The sequence below is a fragment of the Typopeltis vanoorti genome, chromosome 1 (assembly GCF_054136105.1).
Source record: "Typopeltis vanoorti isolate ZY-2024b chromosome 1, IOZ_Tvanoo_1.0, whole genome shotgun sequence".
NCBI lineage: Eukaryota > Metazoa > Arthropoda > Arachnida > Uropygi > Thelyphonidae > Typopeltis > Typopeltis vanoorti.
In genome coordinates this window covers 143,507,726-143,516,413 of record NC_143549.1, presented here as the reverse complement: position 1 = coordinate 143,516,413, position 8,688 = coordinate 143,507,726, and the positions used below count along the sequence as shown (strand labels likewise).

The window sequence follows — 8,688 nt, the reverse complement described above, 5'->3', positions numbered from 1 at the left end:
TTTAATGAATGGTTTATTGGAAGTACAAATTATTTCAAATACAAAGATGAATGAACATCTTTGTATTTGAAATAAAAAAGCAAAGATGTTCATCTTTGTATTAGAAATAGAAAGATGAACGTATTAAAAATAAAAAACGTATTACATATTGAGCATGCTCAATTCACAAAACGCATACTACAACAACAATTGACTCAAGAAATAAAATCTGCACGAATATATTGCGAACTTCGAACAAAAAAATAAATAAAATAGTAAACATGTACATCAGGAAAGATTCCGAGTCAACTTCAAAACTAAAATGATAGTAGAAGTGCGTGTGATAGTCACGTGTCATTCAGTGAAAAGGGATTAACATCAGCAACATGCCTGCTCATTCCTTCGTGCGCTACCAAAACAGACGTGATGCACACCAAAAATAGAATCCGATATGTGAAAAGGATGCGAAGAGGCCCTCAGGCTCGTTGAAAACAAGATTACATCTCCGGGTCACTTTCCTCGCTGTATAAGCTGATGTTGCCATCTCCTTACAGTGACTTTTATAGCAATCATTCCTAATGTTAGAATGCTTTTCCTGCTAGAATCCAAATAGGGAATTCCTGAATATTAAATAAGAATAGCAGGGTTAGTATTTTTGATTATTTACATTTCATTTTTATCATTATTGTAATTTCAATATTTTTATTAAATATTTTCAATTGTTTTGTGTTGTCAACATTACACGTTTATTAACATGAAGCGTATCCTTTCAAGAACACAGCTGTGGTTTTTAACAATCAAAAAAGCTCGCTGATTGTTTCATTATTTAAAACATGGATTGTTACTGATAAACAATGAAATATCGACTCATTAATAATTACATCTTTAAAACAATGTTAACCGTTAACTAAACAAAGGATACATTGTTGGATTACTTCTATTTCTCTTTATTTTGTTGTCCTTGTTGAAAAACCTCCAACCATTTTTCTGGGTTTTAATGTTGAAAATAGAAGAAACATTGATCAATACAAGTTGCAATTACAGAAATGCAATAGCTATATTAATCATTGCATTATAGGAAAGGTAGTGTTCGTCGGTACAAACTCATAAGCATAAATCAAAGTCTTTTAATGCTTAATGAATTTGGTGTATAGTAAATAGCATTTCTGTCTCATTCTCAGTGAGATCCATCTAATTTAGAAAGATAAAAATGTTAATGACTGAGCGAGCGGTTAGTAGCGAGAGAGAGAGTGTTGTAAACAGACAGTATCCATCCAATATAATACCGCGTTGAGCGATTAACATTTTTCCTAACAAACTTTTTCCCCGTTTAAATGCATCCTACTGGAAACTTTCTTGTATAAAAATTGTGTACAAGTTGTTCGGGTACCAAGTCATCACATTGGCGTAAATTACCCTTAGAGGAATTGGTGAGGGGATGAAAGAGGAAATGGTGATAAGAACATAAAAACCATAATGGCAAATTAAGCGTCGTTTTTTTTTCCTCGTTAATATTGCAGAATTAACAAAATGTAAATATCGGGTCATTTAAAAGAGATTTTAGTCAGCCAATGTTGATATTGTAGAGTGAAAGATTAATCGTAAACATCCTCTGTACATTTTCACTGGAACTCAACGATTTATTTGGTGAAAAGCAAATGAAATGTTGCACATAAAAAACAAGTCATAAAAAAACGAAAGCAATATGAATGCGATGTATAAAAACAACTTTCTGGGGGTGGCGGAATGATGTCACTAGCAAGGCATGTAAATATATTGTAAGGAAATGGAGTTCGGAGACATTTAATAAAAATATAGATTCGGGTATCAGGTATATTGCAAATCTCAATAGCTATTTCATGCCAATATGGAATTTCCACAGCGACACTTAAATTCCAAACAATTTGAACTCGCAATAAATGGTGCCATATTGACGCTTCTTCTAAGCGATTTGACAATAATCAATTTAACCATCAAGTAATTGTTAAAATAGAAGTTTGATGAATCTTTTCCGTGAATGGAAAAATCTGTCTTGTCCATAACAGGTATGAGTTCTGGTGCAAGCATGTTAAAGAAGTCTCGATTATCCGAACTTCGGATTATCGGTGATCATTTCCGGGTTGGGGATGGAAAATGAGAACGGTTGGTCAATAATATAAATTTATTGAGAATATAAAAGCAGGCATTGTTGAAAGTATTTTGTCCTTTCAATGTTTGTTTGATCTCGTTTTATCTGCATTTATTTGGAATGCATACATAATAATGCAAAGTGTAAAATTAAGTGCAATATATTGTTTAAGTCCGTTTCTTGTGTAAACGGTTTTAAAAGATAGGTTCATCTCAAGTTTTAATTCATCATCTGCACTTAATGGCTGTAAATGTGGGTTTACGTTTGCTTTTGTGATATTGCACAGTGTCGATGTGCAATGGCACATTGGTTACACTTCGTTTAGCGGATTAATTCATCGACTTTTGCGCGTGCTGATTGCTGTATGATCCGATTCAAGCGTATAGTTATTATTTTTATACAAGTATCTCCATGGAGTCAGAAGACTCATCGTGAGAGATCTATCATTCATTACCTATCATACTTCTCCTTTAAATTTATTCACTGATGAAGCATTCACAACCATCTCTGGCCACCCATTCGCCACCTTGCAAGCAAAACATCTAGTCCTAACACCCTTGCTAACCACACTCTTACAGAATTTCCATGAGTGACCCCCTCTTGTTCTCTCTCTCACTTCCTGCCTTGTACTGAAAAAAGTCTTCAGTATGGCTTCCATCAAGTCTACTGTTTTTCGCTTGTTTCTGAAGCCCATAGACATTATCTTAAAAATATTACAATCAATTTGCAACAAAATCAGTGTATGTTTGTATAATTTTACTAATGAGGATTCGTTCGTCTATCATCTCGAAACCGTATGATACAACATGCATTTTATTCGACAAATAGAGATGCCTTTTTCTATTGACCGGTGCTTGTGGCGCCATCTAGGAACGACCACTCTAGTCCTGTGTCTCCATGGTCTGATTCCTTTCCTGATTACTTTTGTCATCTTATTTTAACCTTTGTTTTTCAAAGTTTGATAGCGGCCTGTTCAGCTTATAATCGTTCATCGTAATAAAATATTACTTCACGTGTAATATTAAACCTTACAATTTATAAGCGACCTTTAAGCTATGAATAACATATTAATTACATATTTCTTAAGCTGAATTCATAGCGATTTCCTATGTACATATTAATGAAATTCTTCACCATAATTATAAATACACCTTAAATACACTGCAAATATACGTGAAAGTATGAAATTTTTTTAATTCTTCTTTCATTAGTTTTAATACATCTGGAAAGTATACAAGATTTTATACCATTCACCAATGGTTTTAATGCCAAAGAAGCAATCAAAAGTATTCATAGTTCTACGACAAAGAATGTGATTTGGGAACTTCAGTAATCAATATTCCGGTGCTGCACTGATTAAAAAAAAGGCTGTCAAGGACTTCAATGAATGCAGATTAGATTTTCGGTTGAGGAGAATTATCGCTGAAGATTATGACGTATTTCTTCGGAGGGAGGGGGGGGGGATGTCTCGATGGATTTCCACGGATCGTAATATGTTAATACATATCTAAAGAAACCTTTTTTTTTTTCAGTCGAGAAATTGAGAAGTCTGGTTTTCTTTACTCATAACAGTAGACAGACGGTAAATGCATGGAAGTAGCGATGTTTATATAAAAACTTTAATTTTAAGATTGTTTTCTGAGTCAGACATTGCGTGGTCGTCGTCGTAGTGCATCAAATAACTTTTATGTTGGAAATATTCTTTGTGTGTGTGTGTGTGAGAGAGAGAGAGAGAGAGAGAGAGAGAGAGAGAGAGAGAGGGAGAGTGAAAATCTATACTAGGATCCTCACGATACTAGTTTGTTTAGTTCTTCAATAGTTTTTTTATTTTACTTTTTCAAATTCGTGTCTGAATTTTTGCACTTATTCTGAAGTTTTATATAATTTTTTTGTCGCTGCAATTAAGTTACCACCATGGACTCTGGAGAACCAAGCCGTCCACACAGTATCTATCGTACTTTTCCTTTAACTCACTGCAACGTACTCAGAGTCGACTCTGGCATCCCGTTCCAATCATTCACCGCTGTAGAAGCGAACTACCTAGTCTTCCCACCCATCATAACCACACTTTTATTCAATTTCCAGGGATGGTTCCCTGTACTGTTCCTTCTAGCAAAATGCTGAAATATTTCTTCTGCATCAATCCTATAATATCCTGTTAGTATGTTTCTATCATATTCCCTCTTTACAGCCTATCACTTTGCAACACACAAACTAGTAACATCTTCAAAGGGAGTACAGATCGCTCTCTTTTAGATGCTCTCCACTATTTCGTCCACCAAGAAATCCAGGTTTTCTCAGCTTCTCTCTCTCTCTCTCTCTCTCTCTCTCTCTCTATCTCTCACACGCACACACACACACACACACGCACGCACGCACACTTTTCTTGGCCTTTATTTTGCCTAATTTTCTCAATATCTACACATAAAAAATAAAGACATTGTCCGTTTTATTCGAATCTTTCTCACAAGTATGCTGATCCAAGACCGTACTCTTCTTCTACGAGACTTTTCCACACATTCACACGCACACAAATACATACACACATCTGTATATTTATTAATTGTGTTTCCTATTGGGATCATTTTAGTAATATTTGGCATATCAACGTTAATTAGTTATGGCTTCATTTTTATCTGTTCTGGGTTGGGGCGTGTAAGAGAATGAGCTGAACATGAACTCATTCTTCTCCCCTGAAAGATAGTTTACAAACAGCACTTGCAAATGTGTCAATTCTTCCTTCTGCTAACATCATGTTTCCCCATTTAATAGCCATGGATTATAAAACCATTATGAACAATCTTAAACTCAGTGAGTGTTCACACACAGGGATGATCCTACGTCACTTGCAGCGTAACAGCAATGGTTCCTTCTCGGCTGGAGTTGTTCGTCTGTATTTTTTTTTCTTTTGTTCTTTTCAATTACGCTGCACGTGTCTGCGTCGCAGCAGCTGAAATATCAAGGACACCTCTGACCTTCTCTGTGCACGGACGCGTTTGAAATAACGTAAACGTGATTGCTTTTCCAGTTGACGGCAGGGATGGTGACGAAGCAAAGTTTTTAATCCCATCACCTCCGTATTCCGACTTCGAAATATATGACCACCTTCCTTCTTCCACTGATGGAGGAAGAGGGTTGGGATGATGGGGGGGGGAGAAGGGGAGCTGTCGGTGTTGGCGTGTACAGTGCAGTAGCTGAGCACGACGGAAGTAATGGCTTTCAGGAAATGGCGCGTTAATCTCGTTGCAAGCGTCATTGTGTGCTTTCCTGAGCCGATGAAGATTGATCAGAATGAACAGTGAATAGCAGAGAAAACTCCAGCTTCACATACGGTGTAATTACAGATCGTATTTAGGAATCAGACATGCCTGGAAGTAGTTAGCATCAGTGTGAGTTGATGTTTTTAGCGGAGAAAGAAAAATCACAGTCGGATGCTGCTTCTTTTAGATCCTAGTGATGCATAGACTAAGCTATTGATGAACTGTAATATGCAGCTAAAGAAATGAGGGAAGTCTGGAAGAAGATCTAAAATAACGAAAAAAAAGGAGAAAAAGTCATAATGTAACAAGTAGACAAATCAAAGTTCGTAAATGAAGCTTCTCTTAGCATTTAACTAGAAAATGATTTTTGTGCACGGAGTCATAGCACCCATGTGTACTGAAAAAGAATAAATTGTCTCTATCTGTTTTCTCTTTTTTTTGTCCTTAACTATTTCGTCTCTGTTAGAATTCGAAGTGAGGTGCGTGTATTGCTTCGTAACAAGCTTTCCCATCATGGATTTCAATACGTTTTCAGAGAGAGAAAAAGTTAGGATAGATCCATAAATTTTGTCGCTTTGTGGGAAGGGCGTATTGTTTTTTTAGCGATTTGTAAAAACAGATAGAAATGCTTTACAAGTAGTATTTAAAAGAAAAACAAAACATTTCTGACGCTTGTTTCAATCTGTAAGTAACCCCAACCATGACGTCTATAGACGTCCAGTAAAATCTGGATACGATTCTGTAACACCTATTGAATAACATGGGTAAGAAGTGCAATTTGGTCTCACTATTTCATCCACATCAGCCGGTTTAACTAACATTGTTCGTTAGTTCTTAGGTTGATCATCAGTCCTTGGTTCGCTATCGTCATTATCAGTCCTAAGGTTACTCGGAAGAGAAATAAGGATTTAAGGAAAAACCCTAAGATCCAAGACTTCAGTCTCTCAGGCACATAATAATACTTCCTTTCCTTTTTCTCAGAACATTTGCTACTAACTCAGTCAGTGCTACAATAATGAAAGTGTGTACTGCATGGTTGTTTGTTTTCTGTCTAATTTCTGCTTTGCAGGAGGAAGAAACCCAGATTTCTATGAGGTAAAAGTGTTACTAATAACGGATTCAGTTAACTCACGTTCAAATAAAAAGTGGTTTTAAATGTCTGTACATTGTAGACGAGATTAATCAACATATTTCAACCAATAAGCTTACATTCTCCTGCTGCTCTACGCCACAGTCATTCAGCTACTCAAAATAAATTGTAATTTTTTATTTATATAAAAAATGATAAGTAGGTTATACAAAAATAGAGTGAGAGACTTAAAAATGTCCTCTTGTAATAAAAAATTATAGAAAATATTGCTCAGTTTTAATCCTCTAAAATAGAGTTCTAGAAATCAAATTTTTTCCTCTTTGTTTAGTAGTAGTAATTTCGTATGATGATATAACGGCAGTGAGTCCCTTTTTACGGGGCAGTACGGAACCATCTTAGTCCTCCAAATTTTATCCGGGCTCGGAACCGGCATAGCTGACGATTCAGGCCTATGGCTGGGTCAGTATTCCTGACTGTAATTCGTGTGTGTTCACGGAGCTGGTTTGCCGGATGAAAAACCCCAGATAAACTGGTGGAAAAAACCTTGCTGCCTACATCCAAGAGCGTCTAACTTGGTTATGGCCGAGGAAGATCATTAAGCTCCTCACGTCGTCGACGGGAATCGAGCCTAGGACTCTCCTTCCCCAGGCATATGGTTGCGAAGCGCAAAACCACTAGGCTAACCGCGCTGACTCTTTGTTTAGTATTACTTTAAGATACGAATTACATCAAATATTAGGTGATTTTTTTTAAATAAAAAAAATAGAAATTTATTGTTGATTTCGCTAGATGCGCACGCATACTGGCTCGACTGTGGACGCATAACTGGTCCCATAGTAACTCACAACGCATGCTTACACCTGTGCACCTCTTTCACTTGTCAGAATTTCCATTCTCTGATTTTGTGGGACGTGAGTGTATAATTAATTTTATTTCTAGGGAACAGGTTTTCTCTTTCACTCCGACAGAAGCTTTTATTACAACGTGCAATCGATGCCACAAGTTCAGACGAGAAGCTTAGGCTTGAAAAAAAAAAAAAAAAAAAAAAACCGTAGCTGGTAATTTAGTTGCTAATTTTAGTAACTCGTTTCAAGTCTTCATTCAAGAGTTGGTGCTCAGCGGAGATATTTTTATTACTTTGTCGGCGATGGTGCTATTTGTAGGTGGGTCAACCTGGAGACTGTATTCAACAAGAATACAATAGCGTACTGTTGAGGAATCATAGTGAAATATTTCATTCATTAGATAGTTCTTTCTCCGCAAAATCTTTTGCTCGGATTTGCAGTTTTCGAACAAAGAAAATGTATCGAAGTTCTCATAAGATGCAAACGATTTCCGTTTCTTTGCTTTGATGAAATGACGTGAAAATTATTCTATGCCTTCTGCATACCACACACACAATAGAGAGAGAGAGAGAGAGAGAGAGAAAATGTAGATTTTTTTCACTTTTCACTTTTAAATCGGAAAAGAAAAATTACTACTTAAAGAATCTTTACTGTAAAATCTTAAGTAAGTTTTAATTAATAATTTAAAATAAAATAAATAAGAACTAATATTCTTACCATATTAATTTTGTCTCGAGAAATAATAGTGATCGTGTATAATCTCTTCTCAGCAGAGCACAAGAACATTGCTGGAAAAGTACAATCACAGGTGTATCGCTAATCGAATTAAAAATATTAAAATAAATTAAAATTATTTATAGGCATCGGTGGGATTCGAACCCACGATCTCCTGTTTACTAGACAGGCGCTTTAACCAACTAAGCCACGACGCCAGTTGAATGTTTACTTTATTTAGCTATAGTTCTTTGGATAATCACTATCCAAGATGTAAACAAGATATTGTAGATAACTGATAAGAATCATATTAGAATCGATGAAAGGGTATTCTTTATAGCAGTTAGAGGAAATATTCATTCCCCTCTCTCTCTCTCTCTCTCTCTCTCTCTCTTCTCTAAAAAAATAAGTTATTATTATTTTTTTTATTGTAAAAGTATACTGAATAAAACAGTAATCACTAATCAAATCATACGAAAATAATACTCGTATTTATGTTGCGGCATTTAAAATAGTGTGTAGAAATATATTTATTTATTTTTTTTTTTTTTGGCACGATATGATAGCCTAACGAAATCATTGATTGATTAATTAATTTGTTAAAAATTTAAGTTAAAGAATGATCCATACATTGTAAACATGGGGACAAAAAAGAAAAAAATCTTAAAATAT

General features: G+C 35.4%; 1 non-coding gene across 1 annotated transcript; it reads right to left on the bottom strand.

Moving 5' to 3' along the window:
* Positions 1–8,160: 8,160 nt before the first annotated feature.
* Positions 8,161–8,234, bottom strand: TRNAT-AGU (transfer RNA threonine (anticodon AGU)). The gene has a single exon. It is a non-coding gene; the product is annotated as a tRNA-Thr (tRNA).
* Between the last annotated feature and the right edge of the window lie 454 nt (positions 8,235–8,688).